This window comes from Gorilla gorilla, chromosome 15 (assembly GCF_029281585.2).
Source record: "Gorilla gorilla gorilla isolate KB3781 chromosome 15, NHGRI_mGorGor1-v2.1_pri, whole genome shotgun sequence".
Classification (NCBI taxonomy): Eukaryota; Metazoa; Chordata; class Mammalia; order Primates; family Hominidae; genus Gorilla; species Gorilla gorilla.
The window spans coordinates 12,366,108-12,393,883 of NC_073239.2; the positions used below are offsets into that span (position 1 = coordinate 12,366,108).

Here is a 27,776-nt window from a genome sequence, read left to right on the forward strand (position 1 = left end):
TCTACCCAAATTGGATCTTGAGAGAGCCATATCAGAGGTAGAGGAGGGATAATAACAGTGGCCAAAATTAGAAAGAGGTCTGCAGAGTTACCTCAATTAACCCTTTCGTAAATGAGCTAGTGGCTCCGTTTTCTCTAATGCTTTTTCTTATTTCTTTATAAGCATCAAAAGAAATGGGTTCATACACCTGATTGGCTTGTCAATCTTGCATTACTGGGCAGGCTAAGAGCTCTTCTTCTAATGCCACTTGCCTAAGACAAGGTCCCATAGTTGTAGCATATCCATTGTCTTTTTTCCAATTTATTTGAGAGGGCTCAGACAAAACCTCCATTTCCACTTGGTTATTTTTCCCTCTTAATGGCGGGGCTGAGGGAGAAGGAGGTGGTGGTAAAGTAGGTGACAATTCCTCCTCCCTTACCTTTTTAGGCTCTTCTGTGTAGAGTGAGACCAAAGCAGCCCTAACAAAAGCCCATAACATTGAAGATGTTACTGGGACCCATTGCCCTTGCACATGATGTTGTTTAAGATTTCTCCCCACTTGTTCCCAGAGCTCTATGTCTAGTGTACCTTCTTTTGGAAACCATGGGTTATGGGAAACAACAGTTTGCTTTAGGTCCCTTAATTGAGCCTGCAAAACCGAGGCTCCACTAGCTTTAAGCAGCTGTTTCAATACTTTTATATACTGTTGCTGTTGAGCTGATAACTGTTGTCCCTTGGTGAAACCCTAGCCTGAACAATTCCCTCAAACTTAGAAATCCCGAGCGGGCATCAATGACTTACTGACTGCGCAGTCTCTTCACCTTCATTTTTGAGGGTTCTATTGTGATCTGTTGCAGCGTTCCTCACACGGTGACACTCACTTGGCTGCCGCTGAGTCTGTCCTGTAGACTCTGGCTGAGCAACGGATGAGAGCAGTACTCAGACACAGATATTCAGTGAAACAGCGGGCTAGGGGACTGCTGGCACTAGGGGCCGAAGAGAGTTAGCAGTCCCCCTAAGCCAGCGATGGTTGCATTTATTTAGTACAGATTTAATGACAAAGGCTTGGAGCAAACACAATTTGTGGGTAATAAACATTGTCGACCCACTGAGTAGAGAGCAGTCCTGTGCACAAATGATTAAAGGTTGGTTTCTGGAGACATAAGTAAACAGATTTATCTGCATAAGTTCCTTCACATTCCTTTGTTATCCGCCCTTTGCTCTCAGTCCCCAGATGAGAGAACTTGGCTGCCTTCAGCCATAATCCTCTCCTGAAGCTTTTGCAAAACCTCCCGGCCTTCCAAGAAGATTTGCATTTTTCCCTATAACTTTTTTTCTTTCAACTTTTCCCACCACCCTAACCGAATTTCTACATATTATTTTGGATCAGTTCATCATTTAGTTTTTCTACCCAGGATAAGAGTAGTATACGTATCACAATTACAGTGTTACAATATTCTATGATTGTCTGTGTAATTACTATTTCCAGTGAGTTTTGTACCTCAAGATAATTTTTTTTTTGAGACAGGATCTCACTGTGTTGCCCAGGCTGGAGTGCAGTGGCATGATTACTGCTCACTGCAGCCTTGACCTCCCTGGGCTCAAGTGATCCCCCCACCTCAGCCTCCCCAGTAGCTGGGACCACAGGTGTGTGCCACAACACCTGGGTAATATATGTATTTTTAGTAGAGATGGGGTTTCACCATGTTACTAAGGCTGGTCTCAAATTCCTGAGCTCCAGCAATCCACCCACCTCAGCCTCCCAAAGTGCTGGGATGACAGATGTGAGCTGCCACACCTGGCCTCCAGATATTTTATTGTTGCTCGTAATGTCTTTTTCTTTCAGATTTAAGAACTCCCTTTAGCATTTCTTGTAGGACAGGTCTGGTGTTGATGAACTCCTTCACTTTTTTGTTTGTTTGTTTGTTTGTTTGTTTTGGGGAAGTTTTTATTTGTCCTTTATGTTTGAAGAATACTTTCCTTGGATATATTATTCTGGGATAAAAGTTTTTTCTTTTAGCAATTTAAGTATGTCATAGTCTGAACGGTTTCCAGTGAGAAGTCTGCTGCCAAATATATTAGAACTCAATTATATTTTGTTTCTTTTCTCTTGCTGCTTTTAATATCCTTTTTTAATCCTTGACCTTTGACAGTTTGATTATTAAATATCTTGAAGTAATCTTCTCTGGGTTAAATCTACTTGATGTTCTATAACCTTGTACTTGAATATTGAGATCTTTCTGTATGTTTGGGAAGTGCTCTTTAATTATCCCTTTGAATAAATATTCTACCACTCTCTCTTTCTCTCTACCTCCTCTTTAAGACCAATAACTCTAAGATTTGCCCCTTTGAGACTATTTTCTAGATTCTGTAGGAATGCTTCATTTTTTTTATTCTTTTTTTCTTTTGTCTCTTCTGATTGTTTATTTTCAAACAGCCTGTCTTTAAGCTCAGTAATTCTTTCTGCTTTATCCATTCTACTTTTAAGAGAATCTGTTGCATTCTTCAGTATGTCACTTGAACTTTTCAGCACTAGAATTCCTGCTTGATTCTTTTTAATTGTTTCAATCTTTTTATTAAATATATCAGATAGGATTCTGAATTCCTTCTCTGTTATCTTGAATTTCATTGAATTTCCTCAAAACAGCTATTTTAAATATTCTGAATTCTCTGAAAGACCTCATATCTCTTTCTCTCCAGGATTGGTCACTGGTGCCTTATTAGATTTTTTGGTAAGCTCATGTTTTCCTAGATTGACTTGATGCTTGTGGATGTTTGACCACTGTCTGGGCATTGAAGAGTTAAGTATTTATTGTAGTATTCACAGCTGGGTTTGACTGTACTCATTGTTCTTGGCAATGCTTTCCAGTTATTCAAAGGGGGTTGGGTGTTATTATCTAAGTTTTTGTCACTGCAGCCATATTTGTATTAGCAGGCACCACAAGCCCAGTAATGCTGTGGTTCTTACAGACTCACAGATGTCTGCCCTTGAGGTCTTGTATAAAATCTGGAAGAATTCTCTTGATTACCAGGCAGAGTCTCTTTTTGTCTTCCACTACTTTCTCTCAAACAGAGTCTCTCTCTGTCTCTCTGTCTCTGTCTCTGTCTCTCTCTCTCTCTCTCTCTCTCTCTGTGCTGAGCTTCCTGGAGCTGGGAGAGGATGAATCAGCTCACACAGGGCCCACAGCAAGTACTACCTGGCTACTGCTGTGATTATTCACAGACAAAGTTTCTTCAGTCAGCAAGTAATAAATTGTGTCAGAACTGGGCCCTTCCCTTTGAGGCAATGGGTTCTCTTCTGGCCCAGAGAGTGTCTACAAATGTCATCTGGGAGCTAGGGCCTGGAATAAGGGCTTCAAAACTCTGCTTGGTGCCCTATCCTATTGTTGCTGAGTTGATATTTAAGTTGTAAGACAAAGTTCTCATTACTCTTTTCTGTCCTCTCGTCAAGCAGAAAGAAGGAGTCTAGCCCAGAGTTGGGAGCTGCACTGCCTGAGGTTAGGGAAGGGGTGGCACTAAGCACTACCTTGGCTGCCCCAGCTTGTCTCTTACAGGTCACATGCCCCACAAGTATACTGGCTTTGAGATCAGCACAGTACCAGTACTTGCCAAGGAACTGCTGTCCTTTTGGCCTAGACTGCCTTTTTAAGTTTACTTAGAACCTAGAGCATTTTAGCTTGCAGTTATGAGGATTGCCAGAACTTAGGTTCTGACCACTGAGATCAGTGATTCCTCTCTGTGTAGGACTGGTCTCAATGCAACCTCCAGGGGCATTGACTGAGTTCTGCCTGATATTTCTTTCTGCTGTGACAGGGTAGCACTGAGTTCCAATGCAAAGTCTCACAATCACTGTGCTCTCCCTTACCTAAGTGCACAGTTTATCTCTACACTCCGTGGGGCCCACTGCTGTAGGATGGGGGAGGGGTGGCATCAGCAATTCAAGACTGTCTTCTCTACTCTCTTCAGTGCCTCTTTCAGTGACATGAAGTTAAAACTAGGCTCTGTGATCACTCACCTGATCTTTGGTTCTTATGAAGGTGCTCTCATTGTGTGCATACTAGTTCAATTTGGTGTTCTTGTGGGGGAGGGGATGATTGGTGTAGGCTTCTATTTGGCTGTCTTACTCTGCCTGATTTCTCTTATTCTTATACTATTAATTCTATTTTAATTTGTGTAATCCTGCAGAACACTGAACACTCAAAACTTTTAGATATAACAACTGCAAAGAGAGAAGTACAAGACTTGGAAAACAGCAGTGATTGCAAATTCACAATATTTATTTCATTTATACTCCTATTTGGTCCTAAAAGGATTTAATGAAGGTGGTTTTTCTTTTCAAAGTGTAAAATATAATACGATTAAGTGATATGAGAGCAACATTTAGCAGTACAGAAACATCGTGAAACTGTTTTGTTTGTTTATTTTTAGGGTCTATTAGAGGCTCAATATAATCTTTCTATGTTAAAGAGAAATGAATGGAAAGGAGGTAAAAGCGGTAGACTAGCTAACAAAAATATCTGTGTCAGCCAGAAGGGCTGCCATGGACAAATGGTAAGGTAAATCCCAAGATTCATATTTTCTTCTAGGCTAATTCTTTCTAGCCTGGCAGGTTAGAAAGCTCATGCCCTCTGCTGATTTTACCTAAAATCCACTTGGAAGAATTCTTATGGTTGTAATTTGCTTTTTGGAATCCCTCCTCCATGGCTCAGTGCCTGGCATATATTAAATACTTAGTAAATGTTAAATGTTTTATTGCTAGAATGCATCATGCAAATTATATGGAGCTTTATGATTTCAGGAGAGAATGACATGAATATTCTGGATTCTTTGTATTCCTAAATCTATAGAGCATTTAAATGTGTCTCCAAGGATACACCAATAAAAAACACTTTTCTTTATTTTATTATGGATACAGTTATCCGTTAATTAAAATAACCTTCAAAATGTTTTCCAAATGAGCAAAATTGTCCTTTATAGTTAATACCTCTGAATCTGACCAATAAACAATTTAGAAATAAGATTTAGAAGTGGGATGTTATATCTGTAAACAAAAAAGATCACTTGCTCTTTAAGCCAGAGGTGAATGGTCCTAACTCCAAAAAACATATTAAATTTAAGTCTTAGTTAAAAGGCACCTATAAAACCTTTATTAAGCATTCCAAGAGATGAAAGTTGTCCACATTAAATTGATATGTGAAATCTGAAGCCTTATCTAAGCAACCTGGTTAGAAAGTTGTTCCTTATTCCTGCATAATACACCAGTTACAATGGGAGCTGAGTCCTAGGGGTCTATTTCTTTTACAATCATTAACATTGGAGGAGACACATAAACTTATAGTTAAGTGTGAGATAAATAGTATAAGCTGATCCACATGGCTATAGAGTGATTACTCATTAGGGATAATGAAGAATCAGATTTTTAAAAGATTCCATAGATTAGGAGAGATATTAAAGTGGGGGTAATTAAAAACTTGGAAGAGAAAATAAAAGGAAGCTGAACACCTGTCCAGAAAGGTTATTTGAGACAAGTGACCACATTTAGACAAGATTGTCTTTTGTATTTTATTTCTCTATTTGGATAAATGTATAATGGTGTTATGGATTTTATTAAAAATTGCTGTAACATCATCACATAATTCTAATTAAGAATTCTGTCCTATTCTTTCATCCTGGGTCTTTGCCTGAAGTTCACGTTCACACTTTTCTCCTTCTCCCATCTTTCTTTCCTTCATACATGTATCTGTATATGCTCATTTAATATTTCCCAATTAAGTTTACTTTCAGTTATACAAGTAATACAAAAGTACATCTAATAAAAAAATCCAAGTGACAGTGATGAAGAGTAAGTCTCTTTTGGGGGCAACCTTCCTACCTCATTTCTTTGCTTCCATCTATGCTACTTTATCACCAGGGGTAATCCCTGTAACTAATCTATGTTTATTAATTCCCATAACTAATTTATGTTTGGATTATTTTCTAACATTATTTTTAAAGAAGATACAATTTTTCCTTCTTGAGAGCATTAGGAAAAGCAAAGCTGATGCACTGAGATAAATTCTTCCAATACTGTGCTTCTATGTGGATTTAGAGATACCTGACCTCTGGCTGATTATGTGCTGATACTTAATTGACAAAACATTTTAGAGTATTTTTAGTTCTGGTGAGAAAAGAAAACCTTTCTCTTACCACATTTTTATACGTGACATAACTCTTAAAGGAAACAAATATTCTGATTAATACCACTTTGGCTACTTATATTTATAATATATGAAACAATCTTTTAGTAAATTTAATTCTATCCTTTACTTAATGAATTTTCCAAGAAGTTCATCATAACATGCATTTTTTTTAGTGACTTAGACGCACTTTAATTTTTATGGATGCCTTGTAATAATTATAGAGAATAATTGAATGAAGAATGGATAGGTTGACTCTTACAGTGAGTAAAATTCCTTCTTTCAAGCTAGTGGTGGGCATTAAATGATGAGTATTCCAGTTAGCAGTAGGCGCACATTATAAGGTGATTTTCTTATCACTTCTTAGTTAAATGGAGATGCTCTTAGGACAACATGTCATTATGTTCTTCCAGTAACATGAACTACTTTTGAAACATAGAAATTACTCTCTTGCATTGCATGGTATATAAACAACATATTCTGTAGTATAACTTATTTCTACATGCTGTTTCTCATAGTCAGTAAACTCAAGTAAAAAGTTAAATGTACACGGCAGATGCTTAAAATCTATTTTTTTGGAGTTTCTAAAATGTAACGTGCCAATAGCACGCCAAGAGCCAGGAAAGGAAAGGTACGCAATAGTCTTTGCAGGGAGGGAAGTTCTACATAGTTTTGATATGAAGTTAATTCTGAAGTCTTCAAATAAGCAGATGTCATGCTTTCTCTGTAAAGTCACTCTTCCTTACTTGCATTGCACATTGTTTCTTGAATGGTAAAGAAACGAGTGGAACCACAGTTGGAAACTCAGGTATTGTGCATATTCCACAGCCCAGTTTAACACAGCCTACCTTATGCCTTAGCATGAGGTAACTGACTACAACTGATCTATCACTGACAAAGTGACTGCAAATTATTCTAGTGCTTATAGAAATTTGCAGCTATTTCCCTGTCTTTTAAAATTTTACCCATGGATCAAATTTTCTAGTAACTTAGAAAATAAGATAAGACGAAGAAAAGATGAATAACTTAATCCTATAGAAAGTGAAAAAGAAGGATAGAATGAACATTTTGATATGATTATGACCAAATTTAAAGGCAGACAAAATATGTTGTAATACACACACACATATAGAGATATGCATATACACACATTTATTTATAAAGTATGTAAATTTGGGAGTTTTCTTTTGATGTAGAGAAGACTGATCTATAATGTAGAGCCTTGTGTGTGGAATCACTTTGTCACATCAGTCAGTTATTCCAAGCAAGTTCAGGGATTTCTAGATCTAAATCATAAGTATGCTAAACAGAAGTAAAAAAAAAATCTGGGATTTTGACCTTGCCTGTTGATTTTTGACCTCGCCTCACTCAGCTGTGATGGTATGATCCATGTGAAAGTTCCTTCTTTCTTTTTTTTTTTTTTTTTTTTTTTGTCCTACAGTGTGTGGCTTCATGTAAAAATTTAAATAAAGGGAGGTAGCATGGGAGGGGCTTACTATTTCTCCAGCCCAGCCCATGGGTTGTAATCTTCCCCGCCAATAAACAGACTTTTTCCTTCATGTTTCACTTTGCATATACCACCAAACTGAACGTACTTTGTGTTCCCAATGAGACATTGAGAAAATCTCTGTTGAAGACTTTAGGTAGTGTTCCCAAAGGTAGAGAGTTGGAGACCAGGGAAGAATTTTTAAACTGTCTTGGGTATTGTGAAGAGTAGATTTTTTTATTTTTTATTTTTTATTTTTGAGACGGGGTTTCGATCTGTCACCCAGGCTGGAGTGCAGTGGCGCGATCTCGGCTCACTGCAAGCTCCACCTCCCAGGTTCACGCCATTCTCCTGCCTCAGCCTCCCGAGTAGCTGGGACTACAGGTGCCTGCCACCATGCCCGGCTAATTTTTTGTATTTTTTTTTTAGTAGAGACGGGGTTTCACCGTGTTAGCCAGGATGGTCTCGATCTACTGACCTCGTGATCCGCCCGCCTCGGCCTCCCAAAGTGCTGGGATTACAGGCGTGAGCCACCGCGTCCGGCCCCTATGAAGAGTAGACTTTTATTTCCCTCTTTATTGACAGACTGTCAATAAAGGTAAACTAATTCTTTCCATACTGTGGCGAAGGAAATTTGAAATGTGGCATCCTGATCTCTAAATTGATAAAAGTTGTGTATCAAAATAAGAACCACAAACAATAACAACCATGCACAAAACCCCACTCAACTCTGGTTTGATTAGTGTGGTCATTTGTGAAATTAAAATTAGACGGAGGAACCAAAATTTTTAGCCTCAAATTTAATTCCTGTTGTAAAATCTCAGATTAATATTGGAGGTCATATATGCATGCTATAAATACTAAATATTGCCAAAAATTAAACATCACTAAAATTAAGCATCATTAGCCAGAGTTTCCTAGTTTCCATTAGTGGTACCATTTTTTTGTGCATCTTTTCAGAAGTGGTAAGTTATATATGTATAAACATCTTCTTCTTTTGTTATAAATTCTCTTTTCTTCTAATACTTTGGTATGGTAAATTTATGTGGTAAGACCTGCGTTTAGCTGATGAAACTGGTACTGTAGACAAATTCTAGAATATGGCTTTTCTGTTTGTGAGTCTACTGGGGGAGATTCTAAAATTAATTTATTTGTAAAAAATAGGAAACTTCCCTACCCCCTACTTTTCCAACCAAATTGAATGGTGCCAGACTTTATATACCCCAGTTTCTTTTCTGGTTATGTCTTCATAATACTTCATATTGCATAAGTAATTAAAACCCCAAGCTAAACATAACCTCAGTGAAAGTTTTTCTGACCAAGCTTTCATAAATCCTAATAGTCTTGCCAATTAGAGAAACTTTATCAGCTGTCTGAGTAGAGCCCATCTGATGGGATTTAATCTCTGTTCCATTCCTTCATTTTAAAAACAGCTTTATTGAGGTATGATTGATATACAGAGAACTGCACATATTTAATGTGTATACTTTAATAGGTATGGATATATGAAAGTAATCCTGATACCACCACCATAATCAAGGCAATAGACATATTCAACACCTCTCAGTTTCCTTACGTCCCTTGTGTGTGTGTGCGCGCATGTGCGTGTGTTAAGAACATTTAATAAGAAATCTACACTTAACAAATTTTGAGGTGCACAATACCATCTTATTAACTACAGGCAATACGTAATACAGAAGAACTCTAAAACTTATTTATCTGGCATAAGTGTAACTTTATATCTAATGAACACCTCGTTTTCTCCACTTCCTAGCCCCTGCCAACCACTATTGTATTCTCTGCTTCTATGAGTTTGACTGTTACAGATAACTCAGAAGTGGAATCATGCACTATTTGTCCTTCCGTGCCTGGCTTATTTCCCTTAGGGTAATAGCCACCAGGTTTATCCAGGTTGTTGTAAATGGCAAGATTTCTGTCTTTTTAAAGACTGAATAAGTTTCCATTGTATACATATAGCACATTTTCTTTTTCCATTCTTCTGTCCATGTCCACTTGGGGTGGTTTTCATATTTTGGCTATTATGAATAATGCTGCAATGAACATGGATGTGTAGGTATCTCTTTGAGATCCTGATTTCAATTCTTTTGAATATATACCCAGAAGTGGAATGGCTGGATCATATGATAGATTTATTTTTAATATTTTGAGGAACCTCCATACTGCACTAAATAGCTGCTGCACCATTTAACATGCCCACTAACTGTATAAAAGTGTTTCAATTTCTTCACATTCTCCCCAACCTTTATTATCTTTGGTTTTGATAACAGTCATCATAACAGTGTGAAGTGGTATCTAACTATAGTTTTTTTGTTTGTTTTTTGTTTATTGCTATAAACTCTCTTAAAACTGCTTTTATTAAGTAAGTAATAGTATGCTGTATTTTTATTTCCATTTATTTCAGGATCTTTTCAGATTTTCTTTTTGTTTTCTTCTTTGACCTATTTGTTGTTTAGGTGTGTAATGTGTAATTTCCAGGTATTTGTAAATTTTATAATTTTCCTGATGTTATTACATGCTAGTTTAATATTATTGTGGCTGGAAAATATGTTGATATAATTTCAATCTCTTAAAATATATTTACTTAAAATTGTTAGGACTTGTTTTGTGGTCTGTCCTGGAGAATATTCCATATGCGCTTGAGAATAATGTGTATTCTGCTTATGCTGGGTAGAATGTTTCGTATGTCTGTTAGGCTCATTTGGTCTACAGTGGTGTTCAAGTTCATTGTTTCCTTATTGATTTTCTGTCTGAATGTTCTGTCCATTATTGAAAGCAGGGCATCACTTCATTCTTATTGAGGACAATTGTTTACTCCATTCAAATTATAGATAATTATATTACTTTATTTCTTGATACATTTATTGTAAGTTTGCCTTTTCCCAAGGGGTTACAAGTCCTAGGCACTGTTATTTCACTATTCACCACTGCCAAACACTATTATGATTGTATTTTCCCAGGTATATCTCTATATATTGTCTTTAAGGCTCTGTGGGCAATAAGTATGTAAAGGGCCAGCCCCCCAGCAAAGGCTTTTGTTCCAAATCCCTGGTTGAACTTGATGACTTAGACTTGACAAATGGATAGCTCCTTTGGCCCGTTTATAGTGACAGTAGGAAGAGTAAAATATATTTTTCTTAAAGCAAGAGAAGAGCCAGCTTAATCTGCCTGTACCAGGATTTTTATGGTGGCAACAATACTAGCCAGAATTCTCTCAGATCCTCCTACCTCAGGTGTATGGGAGAAAGACTTAGAAGAAAAAGAGAGAGGAATGGTGGGATTCTCTCAGAAGGGTAATATGCAACCTAAGCAAGCATGTATAAGAAGACAGTCAGCCATTTTTCTGGTCTTCACTTCCTTATCATGATGAATGCCCCACTCATTAGAATAATTGACAAAAAAACTATTTTTTTGTTTGTTTGAGGAACACTCTCCTCTCTTTGGAACAAATTGATATAAAATATTTTTGGACGCAGATGGCAATAGTAGGGTGAAACAAAATTTGTTTTTGGCAAATGTGCATGGTATTTTGTTAAAACGTTAAAATTAATCTAGCTTAAAATTATTATGCTCTTATCATATGGCAACGATCTTTGGCACTCTGATGATTCCTTTTTTTGTGAGCAGGAGAGTAATTGCTTTTTGAAAAGAATCTTGGCCCTTCCCGTAGGTACTCCCTTGTTTATCTCTATGTGCAGATGGAGTGGCTTTCTCTTCAAGCATTTGTTCTTGTCAGACTTGTCAACTTTCATAAGAAAATGTCAATCCGGCCTCTGGGTTGAGGAGCTGTTAAAACATATGGCTTTGCACTTAACCGGAAAAACAGAATAGCTTCACTCCAGGTACTTGTCAGGGAATATAATCTTCAACTCACTGCCATTCAACATTTATCAGAAGCTCAGCTGGGAGAAACAATATTTATGAAAGATTGCCTGAAGGACGTGGTGTCTGTCCATTCACCTAGCTCCTCTTAAATCTATCCTATCTAAGCCAGGCAAGCAAAAATTCTGTAACACTGTTCTGGTTCCTGTGGGAATGTGCTTACTAAATTGTGGCGTGGCATTTTGCCATAAGCTTATGCTGAGTGATGTTAGAAGAAACAGATTTTTGAAAGCCACTGTGTTTACTATGAGACTGTCATTTAATGATTCTTCACTATATTACACACTTTTTTCTTTAAGAGGGCCCACAGGAGAAACTTCTCTCTCATGTGAGTACCAGCCATGAGCGTGTTCTTCTTTGCAACTTGTATATTTATAAGCATGTAGACACTGAACCGTTACTGATCCTGCCAATGCCTTTATTTGCTAGCAAGTATAAAACTAAAGTTGTAAACCATTTCTGGAAAGCATGCAGGAGTTTACAACATATATTTTGAGAGCTAATTACATGCCTGGCTTCACCTTGTTTGATTTTACCTGATTTACCCTTTGTTCTGAGTTGGATGGAGAAAGATAAGGAAAATCTTCAAAGGAAAGCTGATCAGTCGAGTCTGGAAGGACAGTAGTTCCTGGAAAACGAAGAGGAACTCACTCGACTTGTAGAGCATAATGCTTTGGGTCCACAGTTAAATCCACGCTTAAATGACATTTCATAGAAATCCAGGTCATATTATCATGTCTCACTCTTTTGTCATTGTCTGTCTGAGGCTCAGACATTCCACCTCTGGTGACCCACTTTTTATTTCTTGTGGGCCTCCACTAAGGGAAGAGTCTTTCTGGGGAATTGAAAAGAGAAGCATTTGTCAATGGGATGAGTGAGAAGGAGATACATTCTGGAGATGATAAGGATATATAATCCACAGGAATTACTTTGTTTTCAGAGTCTCATTCAGGAGTTATTAAAGTAGAAGCATCTGAGTCTGAAGCAAACCATCCAGATAAAATACTGGCACCCGGCCACCAAGTGAATGTATGAGCCAGGCCATTAGTCACACAGATGCTTCTTTCACAGCTTGTGTCAAAATCTGTCACTGATTTTGGCAGCCCCAGGTTAAGTCACTCTTTTAGGGACATAGCCACATGCTACAGAAATGATAAACCTTGATTTTCACCAAATGTTAAAAGGCCTTTTTGCTTTCTATAAAGTAATAATTAAAAGCAAATTTTATTTTCCAAACTTAAATTTATGAAAGATAATAAGAACTTTCTTTTACTAGTTTGTCATGTAATGACAATGTGCTATGAGGGTAATGCAGTGAGTTTTTCTTGAATCTAAAATTATTTAATTTAAAAGCAAGTCTGTGTTTCATTCTGAGATTATGTACTTCCTATTTTGGGTGTTCATGGCCAAATTGCCTTTATGAAATTGTAACGTATTTTTTAAAAATTGCCTCCTATTGTTAAATAATAATAACAACAACAGTAATCATAACAACTTAAGTTAGTCTCTAGGGCTGGCAAGTATGATTGTTCAGGTTGTTTACTGCATAAGGCACATGAGTTACATATTTGGTGATTATTCAAATTCTGGAAACCACTAACTAAAAGGATGTCAGCTTTTTATGAGCCATATATCTCCTTTCTCCCCCCTAGTTGGAAAATTTAGCTGTTGTTTCCCACTAAACAATATCATCTCATGAAAGATTTCTGTGAAAACATTGTGGAGTAGAGAAGGTAATTACCTACACCTTTTCAAGCAATGTGGAGCAGATTAATATGCTTCACTGATGTGATGATGACGGCTGGAACCCTTTAAAAGACAGCTTCTGCAATTCAGCACCACAACTTTCCCAGTTGTCAATAGCAACGCCTCTTTCTCTGATTGTTGATTGGCACTGAAAAGCCTTCGTCAGCTCCTAAAATTTATTTAATGTGATACAACAGCATAGAAGACAGGAGAGCTTTTAGGCATTATATGCTGCCCTACTGTGTCTCCAGGAAATAAATTTAAATGATTTTCTACTTGGCTTCTACTTCTCTTTTTATAAAGACATGCAGTGTAGTTAGCCTTCATGCACAAGTACACTTACACATTCACAACTAAAATGTGAAAGGCTCAGAGTTCTTGAAAGGTGAAGACAGCCTATTATTATGCCCTAAGCACACTGGACACAAAACCAGCACTTCACCAATTTTAGAAATTAAGTTTACAAGGTCCTACAACTAACACCACTACATGTCACTGCATGATTCTACAAGGATAAGGAACCATGCCTTTTTGTGTCATTGAAATTTCTGTAGAACTCTTAATCCTAACTCAATTCACTACAGTGAAAACCTGAATAAATACATCTCATTCAGGAACGGATTTTGCAAGGTTGAATGACTGCAGGTGATATTTTAAGCAAAAGGATTTTTCATTCTCTCTCTATTGGAAAGGCAATAATTTACCCAGTGTAGGTAAAATATGCTACTAGAAGCAGTCTTCCTTATAGGATGTAGTTTTATTGTCACATTTCTAAAAGAGAAAATTGTCAAAATATAGTAAAAATTGACTGGCAGATTCCTATATTACTGGATTTGTGGATAATTTCTGATGTGAGAGATTAAAAAGTTACTGTGCAGCAATTAAATTAGTTAAGAAAATCACTTTAATAAGGCATTAAGGTTTGGCTTATCCTTCTCCAAGAAAATCATGTGATAAACCATTTCTTCATCCAAAGCTGTTGAGTTCTAAAACAGAGTGGTAGATATTTTATAAAAGTTTACATTACTTTTTAAATATGAATGAAATGTAAGTCTAGTTTTATTTGAAATGCCAGTAATAATCTCAATAGGTTATTTTTTCCTAAAAATTTTAATAGGCATTGATAGTTCTAAGTATTCTGGCCCTAGTAAAGCTTTTGGGAAAAACATAAATATAAATAAATATTAAAATTAGATTTTGTTAATTTCATAAGAACACATATCTTTTTCTATTCTCTCTCTCTCTTCTTTCCTTTACCTTCGTTTCTTTCAATCCTATCTCTTCCTACATGTTTCACTTTTATTTCCTGTTGGAATATTTTTTCCTTCCAGCCACTCAGATCTCTGACTATAAAGACTCTGTTCTTCCCTTTTGCAGCACTGATTGCAAGGGAGGTGGTTGCTAGGGTGAAATATCTATTTCTGGAAATATTTAAGCCTAACTTTTAAAAAAATCTAGAAAATGTATGCCACTTGCAAGTAAGGAGATAACTGATTTCCTCAAAGGGACTCTTCTAACATAAAGACTTCATTTTCCATCAAGAAAAGTCTCATTCATGACAACATATCCATAGAATCCAAATCATTTCCAAAAAAAAGAGATACATATTGATAGGAAACAATGTAAAATTAAAATGAACCATAAACTTTTCCTCTTCCCAAAAATAGAAATGAGAGATTCTACTATCATGTTTGGTAAATTTTTTACTAACTCTTTATTATTTTTACTTTTGGAATAAAATTTGGATTCAGTTTCCTCTAGAGTATTTTACAGTCTTAAAGATCAATAAAATAGGCATTTATACTAATTTTTTATTAGGCTGGGAAACTGAAATTTACACTTTTATTTCACTGGTGCTCTACTCCAACCTTCTGTAATATTTATTTCCTTATTTCACTTTGAGCTCATTATTTTATTCTTCTTATGTTATTTATTTATTTGTTTATAGGCTTTTTAAAAAGAATGGTCCATTTGGAAAGCTTAAGTGAGGAATTTATAGAGCTAACCAGTTCAAATAAAAAAAAACACACAGTATCTCTACATGACAAAATAAAATAATTTAAAAAATAACTACTACAATATGTTAAATGTAAACCATAGTGGTAAACATTACTTTAGATCATGGCAACTGAAATGTCTTTTTTTAAATAAGTTTCCAAAAGGCAAAGTTAGTACAACCTGATCAATAATGCTGTTTTAAAATTAAAAAAAACCCAAAAACCTTGAAAAAGGGTTTATAGATGGGTAAATATGTTTTCTCCTCAGCACTTTGCAATACTAATAATTTTTCCCTCTCTTTTCTGCTGTGGTTGAGTAAAATAGACAATAGCAAAACCATTTTTTTTTCCTTGCTTTAAAACTTGCTTACCTGGGTTAATATACTAACATTAATCAAGCTGATGTTCAGGAGGCAATAAATAGCTATAAACTTACATGTTTAATCCTTTCTGCAGCATGGAAAATGTGAACTTGATTCCTGTGTTTTAAAAAGAGTTATGACTTTATATAAAATTTATTTAAAAATTTGTGGGTGAAGGCATTTGTATATTCACATCCCTCTATCTTCTCTGGTTATAATGCAGTTAGTCACTCTTCAATACCATTTTATCGCCATGTTTTTTAAAGTGGGGTTCATGAACAACTGGTGTCCTTGCATTGTCAAAAATGCAAGTACCAGCCAATATCTTCTTTAAGTTCCCAGTCAAAATGGGCAGAGAAGGAACTAGAAGTGGGGCAGGGGTCAATTTTTATCTCATTGCAGTCAGTTGATCACCTTCATTACCTGGACCTTATATCACTTTTTCCACATGACATAGACTTCCCTTCATCTCCCATTTCCATGAAATACAAATGAGCAAAAAATGTGAGTGCTCTGTTGTCTTTCTTTTTTTAAAAAAAATTTGGGTATGTTGCAGGTATATATATATATATTTATGGGGTATACTAAATATTTTGATACAGGCATACAGTGCATAATCACATCAGGGTAAATGGGGTATACATGACCTCAAGCATTTATATTAAAGTTGCAAACATTCCAATTATATTCTTTTAGCTATTTAAAAACATACAATAAGTTATTGTTGATTGTAGTCACTCTGTTGTGTTATCAAATACTAGACCTTGTTCATTCTATCTAACTATATTTTTGTACCCATTAACTATCCTCACTGTCCCCCACACCTCTGCTGCCCTTCCCAGTCTCCAGTAACCATTCTTCTATTCTCCATCTCCATGAGTTTAATTGTTTTAATTTTTACCTTCCACAAATAAGTGAGAACATGCTAAGTTTGTCTTTCTGTGCCTGGCTTATTTCACTTAACATAATGACCTCCATCCATGTTATTGCAAATGACAGGATCTTATTCTTTTCTATAGTTGAATAGTACTCCATTGGGTATATGTATCCATATTTTCTGTATCCGCTAGTTTGCTTATGGACACTTAGGTTGCTACCAAATCTTGGCCATTGTGAATAGTGCTGTAATAAACACATAAGTTCACATATAGCTTCAATATACTGATTTCCTTTCTTTTGGGTATATACCTAGAAGTGAGATTGCTGTCATACTATAGTTCTATTGTTAGTTTTTTGAGGAAACTCTACACTGTTCTACATAATGCCTGTACTAATTTACATCTCCACCAACAGTGTATGAGGGTTGCCTTTTCTCCACACCCTTTTATCCAAACAATAGGCATTCATTATTGCCTGTCCTTTGGATAAAAGCCACTTTAACAAGGGTGAGATGATATCACATTGTAGTTTTGATTTGTATTTCTCTGATCAATGATGTTGAGAATCTTTTCATATACCTGTTGGCCATTCATATGTCTTTTTTTTGAGAAATATCTATTCATATCTTTTGCCTATTTTAATGATTATTAGATTTTTAGATTATTAGATTTTTTCCTGTACAGTTGTTTGAACTCCTTATATATTCTTGTTATTACTCCCTTTCAAATGGATAGTTTGTAAATATTTTCATCCATTTTGTGGATTGTCTCTTAACTTTGTGGATTGTTTCCTTTGCTGTGCATAAGATTTTTAACTGTGTGTGATCTAATTTGTCCATTTTTGCTTTATTTGCCTTTGCTTGTGGGGTGTTATTCAATAAATCTTTGCCCAAACCAATGGCCCTGAGAATTTCCCCATTGTTCTCTTTCATTAGTTTCATAGTTTGAGGTCTCAGATTTACGTCTTCAGTTCATTGTGATTTGACTTTTGTAAATGATGAGAGATAGGGGTCTAGGGATTAATGTTATTAATCTGCATATGGATCTCCAGTTTTCTCAGCACCATTTATTGAAGAGACCATCCTTTTCGTAATGTATGCTCTTGGCACCTTTGTCAAAAGTGAGTTCACTGTAGATGTATGGATTTACTTCTGGGTTCCCTATTCTGTTCCATTGGTCTATCTGTCTGTTTTTATGCCATTACTATGCCGTTTTGGTTACTCTAGCTCTGTAGTATACTTTGAAGTCAGGTGTATTAGTCCATTCTCAGACAGCTATAAAGAACTGCCCGAGACTGGGTAATTTATAAAGAAAAGAGGTTTAATTGACTCAGAGTTCTGCATGGCTGGGGAGGCCTCAGGAAACTTACAATCATGGAAGAAGGGGAAGCAGGCACATCTTACATGGTGGCAGGCAAGAAAGAGTATGTGAAGGAGGAACTGTCAAACACTTATAAAACCATCAGATCTCATAAGAATTCACTATCATGAAGACAGCATCGAGATAACTGCCCCTATGATCCAATGGTTTCCACCAGGTCTCTCCTTCGACATGTGGCGATTATGGGGATTACAATTCAAGATGAGATGTGAGTGGGGACACAGAGCGAAACCATATTATCAGATAATGTGATTCCTCCAGTTTTGTTCTTTCTGCTCAGGATAACTTTGGCTATTCTCAGTCTTTTGCAGTTCCATATAAATTTTAGAAATTTTTTTTCTATTTCTGTGAAGAATGTCATTGGTATTTTGACAATAATTACATTGAATCTGTAGACTGCTTTGGGTAGCATGGACATTTTAACAATATTCAGTCTTCCAATTCATGAAGATGGAATATCTTTACTTTTTTTGTGTTTTCTCCAATTTCTTGCATCAATGTTTTATAGTTTTCATTGTGGCATCTTTATTTCTTTGATTAAGTTTCTTCCTAGGAGTTTCATTTTATTTGTAGCTATTGTTAATGGGATTACTTTCATGATTTCTTTTGTAGATTGTTCACTGTTGACATATAGAAATGCTACTGATATTTGTATGTTGATTTTGTATCCTGCAAATTTACTGAATTTATCAGTTCTAATAGTTTTCTTGTGGAGTCTTTAGGTTTTTCCAAATATAAATCATATCATTTGCAAGCAACTATAACTTGAATTCTTCTTTTTGAATTTTGATGTCCTTCATTTTTTCCTCCTGTATGATTTCCCTACTTAGGACTTCCAGTTCTATGTTCAGTACCAGTGGTAAAAGTGGGCATACTTGTCTTGTTCCAGATCTCAGAGGAAAGGCTTTCGGTTTTTCTTCATTCAGTATGATACTAGCTGTGGCTCAGTCATATTGCTCTGTTGTCTTGAAGAGCTGATTTATTTGTGGCAGATGAGGCTCTTTGAGGGCTCAGTGTTGTAAGAGCTGCTTTGCTAATGCAAAGGTTGGGGAAATTGTGGATAAATTTGGATTCCAAAAGTGGCATTTAGTGACATAGTAACTTACACTGGAATTGAAGCTATGTAGGCATATTTTGTAAACTGTAATGTGCTTTTACATTGCAAAGTACTAGTTGTTTACTTAACACTGCAATCATTTGATTAATAAATTATGTATTTATATATCTACATATCTATCTCTCTCTCTATATATATATCCATCAGCTGCTTATTTAGAAGTCAGTTTGGCTAACTGGTTCAATTTAAGCACTGCATTAAAGTAAATTCTGTATATTTTCACACATTTCATTGAAGACATCCTAAATTTTTTATAAATAATTTTATGGAAATCTTTAGTAGAACTACATTTTCTTCTATTTTAAATGAACCATTGGACACTGGGAGGACTTTTTAGTAGCAGAATGGTAGTCAAATATCTACTGTTCAAGGCACTATTTGTTTCTAATCAATATTAAAAACAGTGTTAACAATACAAGCAAAGAAAAATGTTGTAAACTGAAACCAAACAAAAATCAGACATTTGGCGAGGTGTGGTGGCTCATGCCTGTAATCCCAGCACTTTGGGAGGCTGAGGTGGGCGGATCATGAGGTCAGGAGATCAAGATCATCCTGGCTACCACGGTGAAATCCCATCTCTACTAAAAAAAAAAAATACGAAAAATTAGCCGGGTGTGGTGGTGGGCACCTGTAGTCCCAGCTACTCGGGAGGCTGAGGCAGGAGAATGGCATGAAGCCAGGAGGCGGAGCTTGCAGTGAGCTGAGATCGTGACACTGCACTCCAGCCTGGGCGACAGAGCCAGACTCCGTCTCTAAAAACAAAACAAAACAAAACAAAACAGACATTTATTTAAATACTCATTTAAATAATTGCTTTCTTTTTCTGATTTTAAAAGATAATTATTCATAGCATAGACAATAAAGATGTATAGAAGGGAGTGAATTCCAGCATAGTGAAGATGGGGTGATGAGAGTGGGAATAAGGGGTAAATGGGAAAACAGATAGCGAGAATGGGCAGCAGAGACTATGCTTCTTCCCTCATCAGGTTATTTGAATATTTGAATTAAAGAAGGAAATTATATATTGAGTGGGAAAATAAAGTTATTTTTACAAACATAGTGACATTTTGGCTGCATTTTATTAGGAAATTTATGTGATATTTAGAGTTGTTGAACTATTATTTTATAGTTGTGGGTTATAATTCTAAAAGAGTAAACATGTATCTAAAATATTAGATGTAATTTTAATTATACAATATTATGTTTAATTAAATCTGTACCATGTATAGGTGAGTTTTATCTCAACTGTGACTTGGTGTTTTCAGTTACCACCTCTTGCCTACATTCGTCTCTTAGTATTCTGGTTGCGAAATGTTTACTTAATAGTATAATTGGTACTTCTCTTCATTGCTTCATTCACTCCTCCAACAAGTATTTGTTGAGAAGTCACTATGTGCTGGGTACTGTTCTAAACCTGGGTATGTGGCTGTTAAAGCAACAGATAAACTTCCTATTCTTGTGTAGTTTAAATTCTAGCAAGTGAGATGGAAAATATATGAATATCAATAATGCCAAGGGATAAGTGTGATAAAGGAAATAAAGGAAGGGGATGGGAAATGATAGAGTGTGCATTTTAAAGGGAGGGAGCAGGAGATATTTTAAACAAAGTCCTAGAAGGAGCTGAGGGAACGAATCAAAGGAAAAAGTATAAATGAAAGATTAGAAGTAAGATTAGGATAAAGTACGCTAAATGTCTATAATGAAGACAGCACTGAAGTTCTAAGTCAGTAATTCGATTCTGAAATAAATCATATTTTTTCAAAAGCATATTTGGTAGCTTCTATTTATATGACTGAAAAAACTGCATTACTGCAAGCTAGAAACATTTTTCATTGAAAAATGCACTCTATTCATTCTTTAGCAATTTCAAGTTAACTTTCTAAAATGAACTAAGATTTAATTTTATCATGATTATATTGAAATGTTAAACTTTGCAGTTCATTTAGATTTATGAAGAAAAAGTCATATAATGAATTCTAATGTGATTTCAGCTAAATTTGGAAGTCAATTTCTTAAGAAATGAAGAAATGTGTTACATTACTTAGCAGAGATCACTAAGACTCAGCCTGGTTTCTCCAAAAACAAGTGATGCTGAATTAGCTTCATGTCCTTTTTTTGACAGAATTGTTAGGCTGGTAGATCAGGGGAAGGATAGAGATATAATTTATTTGTATTTATTAAAGTAATAGAACCTTTCTTTAAACTTTTGAAGAGATATGTACTTGGTGTTAGTACAGCTACATTTCTTGGAAACTGACTGATAAGGTATATCCCAGATTGCTACGTAACAGATAAACTTGGCTTGGAGAAAGTTTCTGGTAATGTGGCTTAGGGAATCTATCCTTTCCCTGTACATCAACTTTTTTTTCCTAATGACTTAACTAAATGAATCAGGTTCTAAGCTAAACTTGATGTGCTAGAATGATGTGGCAGAGCAGCAAAATGAAGTTTCTCGGGATTAAACATTAAAGTTTTATCATTGGATCAAAAAAAATCAGCTCCAACAAAGAATACAGAAGAGACATGGCTTAGAAAAAGCATGTGTGGAAACTAAGATTTTCGTTCAATGAGGGTAAGCAGTTTAATGTGCTGCCATTATTGCACCTTGGGCTGTGTCATTACAAAAAAATCATGTTTGGAAGAAAGGTGATTTATTCTTTGCCTTACTTTGCATTAGGCAGGCCACATGCTATTTTTAATTTTATGCATAAGACTGTATTTTTAGGAATGCATTAGAAGAGAGATCAGGATAGCGAAATAATATGATATGAAGAAACATTTTCAAGTCAAGAGGCTACCTACCTAGAAAAGAGAAGACCTGACAAATTGTAAGAAGCTGCAGAGAAGGACATACATAGAAACCAGATGAAGTCAGATTTAAGCTTAATATGACTGTAAGCTAAGGATAAATTGATCTAAAGATGGACTGTATTAGTTTGTTAGGACTGCTGTAACCAAGTACCACAAACTGAGTGGCTGAAACAACAGGATTCCAGTGTTTGATGGAAATCTTTGCATTCCTTGGCTTGTAGGTGCATCACCTCTATCTCTACCTTTATGTTCACATGGTATTCTTCCTGAGTGTGTGTCTATTTTCAAGTTTCCCCATTTTATGAGGACACCAGTAATATTGGATCCAGGGCCTACCCTACTCTACTAAGAACTCATCTTAACTAATAATACCTGCAATGATCTTTTTTCCAAATTAGGTCACATTCTGAGGTACTGGGATTAGAAATTCAACATATGACTTTTTGAGGGTCACAATTTAACCCATAACAGTGACTAATAGCTGATTATCCTCCTAGGAATAAAGACATGTGAATAGTCTCAAGGGTTTGTTATTCTTTATAAACACCAACATCAAAAACAGTAAGATAGTCTGCTTTAGAAATATACATATTTTAAAAATATTTTCTATGATTAAGAAGAAGGTAGGGAATATTTTTTGAAAAATCCATAAAATATCTTTAGGGGTGAAATCTCTCATATGCAACTGCTACTTAATCATTGCTACTTGTTCGGTGCAAAAATAATTGCGGTTTTTGCCATAATGTAAAGTCAAAAACTGCAATTACTTTTGCACCAAACTAAGAGATAAACCTAAACTCTGCATTATGTCTGTCAGATATTCTGATGATGAATGTGCATGCTGAATCCTGACAATTATGAGGCTCATCTCAAATGTGACTGGTCACTTTTATTCCCACTTATTCAGTACTTTTTTTTTTTTTTTTGGCTTGGTAAGATCCAGTTATATTTGTTCCCAAACCTGCGTATTTCAGACATTTTGATAGAATTATGTGATTTTACAAATATTATCTAAACCCACAATATTCAAGTTAGTAAAAAGTAAAGTAGTTGAAATGAAAATAAAGTTTATTCTTTGGAAATACACAATGAAGGCAAATTTTATTTTTTAAAAATATTGCCAAATTAGATGTGGGGAGGCAATTGTGAAAGCCTGGAAAAAAAATTGTCAAACTATGAAAGGATATGCATTAATTCCCTAACAAATGTCTTCTTTTCTCTTCAAAGACACTGAAACTGGACATTGTAGAAGATGAATTATGAGAGTGATTTATGAAAGAAAGACAATGGAGAATTGCAATCGATGGAGACATTCAAAGAAAAGACTTTGGCACTACATCAAAAGAGAGTAGAATAAGTAGTCTTTGCTTATACATTTTAAATGAAAATAAATGTTTATCATACATATTTGCTGTTTTTTAAACTGTAATTCAATTACTAAAGCTGAAAGGAAGAATGGATGTTGGATAAAGAACTTTCGATTCTGTCATTGTTAGTAGTATTTGTGTGTGTATGTGTGTGTGTGTGTGTGTGTGAATGTTGAGCTTCTCAGCTTCAATAGTTAGCAGGAAAAAGCACTGAATCATGAAGCATAAACTGCAAATATAGCATCTGTATGATATTCTCTTTAAAAAATGGTAAAATTCTAGGAAACAGTCTTTGGTGCTTGCTTTTTTAGAATGATTGGCATGGGATCTGAGTCTTAGTTTCAGCTTTTATGACTGCTTTTTACTGCATCAAATATTTGACCAGGCAAAGTACATTTCAATGAACAGCTTTACTCCCCTTTAAAAGAATCGGAAAGTCCAGCTAAAACTCCTCATCAAGTTAGCTGGGATCATGGTGTTCATTTTAGATGAGGCAATGTACTAATTCATTAAGTCAGCTCGATTTGACATTTCTGGGTTAGGGTATCTTCCTTAAAAGTTACACAATAAGCTGGAATTAAAGTGCTCTGCTTGCTTTTGATAAGACTGATCAAAAGCGTGATAGGAGCAATCACTACTTAGAATCCTATTTAATAAGTATTTTCCATTTATCTAACTCTAAGGAGAATTTAGGCTATTTGTTGAGTGAAATCCATTTGATACCAGGATTTGTTATGGCCATTCTACAATCAGGTGTTCCTAATGTAATGAATGAGATAAAAAATAATTAAGCTAACATTTACATGATGCTTACTACTTCCAGAAACTGTTATTATGCATTATTAACTGACTTAATCCTCCTTACTACTTTAGGGGGTAGATACTATTATTATTCCTTTTTTTTCAGATGACAAAACTAAAGCACAAAGAGATTAAAGAACTTATCCAAGGTCATACAGCTGGAAAGAAGTGGATTTGGGATTGTGAACATCACAATTTCACAAACTACATTTCATGATGGGTAGAGCTAGTCAAACGTCTGAAAATAAAGTTTGGTTTAAAGATGACCATCGTCTTGTTAAGAAATTATATAAATGAGTATCACTAAAGTCTCTCTTTAAACTCACCAAGCACTCTTCACTATGGACAAGAAAGTGTGAATATGGTTATTTTTTATTTAATATTTTCATGATGATTAACTGAAGGATCTGACAGTAAATAGTCTTTGGGTCTTTTTAAACTAAAACTCCTGTTGTTGTTGATAGCAATTGATGCAATTGATAGTAATGTGCTGTATCCCTCAGATGTATTCCAGCTGAAGAAGGTGGAGAGCCACTAAAATTTATTGTTCTATGTCTATTGTACTAAAATCTATTGTCTATGATTTTTCTAAATCATCTTTTGATGACTGTCCATCTACATATTGCTCAGTGGCTTTATATTTAGAACATTATTTGGGAAATTGTAATTTCAAATATTTTAACCTATAAATATTCAATGAAGCCTTGGCAATGAAGAGTAAGACTTTATAAAACCTTGAATATATGAATAGCACAGTTCTGGTTATCTATGTAACAACATCCCCCACAGTAACCTAAAACAATAACATTACTATATCCTATGATTCTGTGGATTGCCTGGGCTTAGGTGGTAAGTTCTCAGGGTGTTGCTCATTGTCACACCCAGGTAGCAGCTAGAACTAGAGTCATCTGCAAACTCCTTTTTCTTGCGTGGACCATCCAAAGTAGGTTTCTCATGCACATATCTAGTGCTTTGGTGCTTCTTGGCCTCTCTCTTTCCACATTGTATCTCATCTTCCTGGCCTCTCCACATGGCTTGGGCTTCTTGTTGCATGGTGTTACAAGGTACTCACACTGCTAACACAGTAGCTGACTTTCAAGATACACAAATTGGACCCTTTTAGACCAATTAAGGGCTATGGTGAAACTGGAGCAGTATCACTCTCATTGTATTCTATTGGCCAAAGTAGCAGAGGGCCTGATCAGACCCAAAGAGGTGGAGAAATAGATTCTAGTTCTCAATGGGGGAGTACCAAGTTCATGTTGCACAAGGGGATGTAGAATGGGAGCTATTGTTGTTATCATTAGGTAATACAGTCTGCCTAAAGTACTATATCACCTAATTAGACTTGCTTTGCACATGATGACAAGGAGAAAACAAGATACTGTTTTGGAATGTACTCACTAAGCATCTGCCTAGATGCTGCTTACCTAACAAGTGCCTTGTTTCCACTCAAGGTCATCGATCTTTGGGAGTCTAATAAGAGTGATGAAAAATTATTCATAGGTCTCCTTCCTTTACTATACAATCCTCCCTGCTAAGAGAAAGATGGGTGAAGGACCTGGGATGGATATCTTTGTGAATCTATCAATAATGGATAAAATATCTCATTTGTCTGCTTTCCTTATTATCTAATTCTTCCCTCTTAGAGGAGTCTGAGCAAAGGAGCCTAGACTGGGTGTATGGTGGAGAGTCAGTAACTAGGAGTAGAATCTAAATCAAATCAATAGTGTCCTAGTTAACCAAATCAAAGAGTAAATGTACAGAAACACAGGAAACTATGCAGGGTAATCAAGACTAAAATTCTGGGTTATAAGGAAAAGCCTAAAACAATTCTGAGTTGCAAAATAAATGGCACCAATAATCTTATACTAAATTTCAGAATGTTAGGGTAGGCCTTATTCTGCTTAAGATCAGAATTGGTTCAAGATACCGGGTTGGAGTTGAAATAGAAGGTTGTAGGTTGGTAGCCCCAGCTAGAAGGAGAGGCCTAGGAGGATGCCAAGGAGTAATTGGTACGTTGCAAATGTTGAGTTCCTACCATGGACTTCTGCAGCAGTTGGTGACTGATTTGTTAGATGTCGCAGAGAGACTCAAAACAACTATCAATCATCCTGTTCATTAAAAATATTCGTTGGATTTTTAAATATATTATATACTTTTGATAGGAAAACAATAGAATGGTATAAAAGAATACATTTTATTGTTTTACTTACATATTCTTTAATTTCTAGTAATCTGATATGTTTTCTTTTTTTTTTTGAGACGGGGTCTTGCCCCATCGCCCAGCCTGGAGTGCAATGGCGCGATCTTGGCTCACTGAAACCTTTGCCTCCCAGGTTCAAGCAATTATCCTGTCTCAGCCTCCCGAGTAGCTGGGACTACAGGTGCCGCCACCATGCCCAGCTAATTTTTGTATTTTTAGTAGAGATCAGGTTTCACCTTGTTGGTCAGGCTTGTGTTGAACTCCTGACCTCAGGTGACCTACCCGCCTTGGCCTCCCAAAGTGTTGGGATTACAGGTGTGAGCCACTGCGCCCGGCCTATATCTGAATTTTTAAGAACTAAGTTTTACATTTGAAGGTAATGTAAATAATATATACATTTATGAATATCCTTGGTTGCATTATTTTTAATAGATTAATACTTATAATAGTATGAATCTACATTAGCTAAAAATGCCCTTATGTATAGTTGATTTAGTTCTGGTCATTTTATCATTTTGATAAATTATGAAATTATATCATTGCATAGACTGGTTGATTTTTATACAATTGTTTGTGTGACTAATTGGGGAAAGACTGGAATGCTTACTACAAGGGTGATTTAGTTTTTGAGTTTAAACACAAGCTAAGGTTTCAATTTCCTGCAGTGGAAGTGCTTTCTGAGCTTGCCTGAATAGGACTAAAATCGTTCTAGCCAAAGAGGTGTTGAATAATGATGAATTTTTCTTAAGGTCAGCTGATCTATTTTTAAAGATAACATAGTGAATGACAATCAAAGCTTATCATTTCTGAAAAATGACAATAATAATAAATTGCAATATACTTTTAAAGAGTAGCAGTTATATTTGGACAGAACTTTATTTTTTCCAGCATGTGAATCATTACCTAATAATATTTCATTTAATTAATCAGAAAATTGTGAGTCAATAGCTCTGCTTACAAAACCTATAAACAGAAACTCCAATTCAACCTTATCGCTACTAAATTTTAATGTAAGAGACAACACAAATTAATTAAAGATAAAATGATTCACAAAATAATTACAGCCTCTTGTTGCCTTAGGGAATAATAAAGAACTAACTTATTTCAGTAGTGAGGTTATTAATGGTGTGCATGACAAAGAGATAAACCCAAGTATAGTTAATTCCATTTAAAAATTGGCTCTGGCAAATGAAGAAAATAAGTGAAGAAAAGAAGTGCATGTGTATATGTGTGTGTATATACATATATGAAGTGACAGAATTAGTAAATTTTAACCTAATTTGTTTTTTAAAATAATTAATATGTAGGCCTTTTCTGTTGTGACTTTGAAAAAGTATTTGAAAACACTATATTGATTTTGCTGTTTATTTATTTATAATCTATATATCTATTATATAATCTATAATTATGTATCTATTAAATTATTTATAATTTATTAATGATTATATAATTGCACATGAGCACTGCTACTTTTCATTTTGTGTTTTTAATATAAAATTCCTGTATTTTACAGTTTTTTAACTAAAACAGCTACATTTAGTTCATTAGAGAGTTTCTTAAAAGTTTCTAA

At 35.4% G+C, this 27,776-nt stretch overlaps 1 long non-coding RNA gene across 1 annotated transcript in view; it reads left to right on the plus strand.

Moving 5' to 3' along the window:
* Window positions 1–23,239, plus strand: part of LOC129526735 (uncharacterized) — a 52,340-nt gene extending 29,101 nt beyond the window's left edge. Inside the window, exon 2 of the long non-coding RNA XR_008671470.2 lies at window positions 23,060–23,239. This is a non-coding gene — a long non-coding RNA (uncharacterized lncRNA). The remainder of the gene's footprint in view (window positions 1–23,059) is intronic.
* The last annotated feature ends 4,537 nt before the right edge of the window (window positions 23,240–27,776 follow it).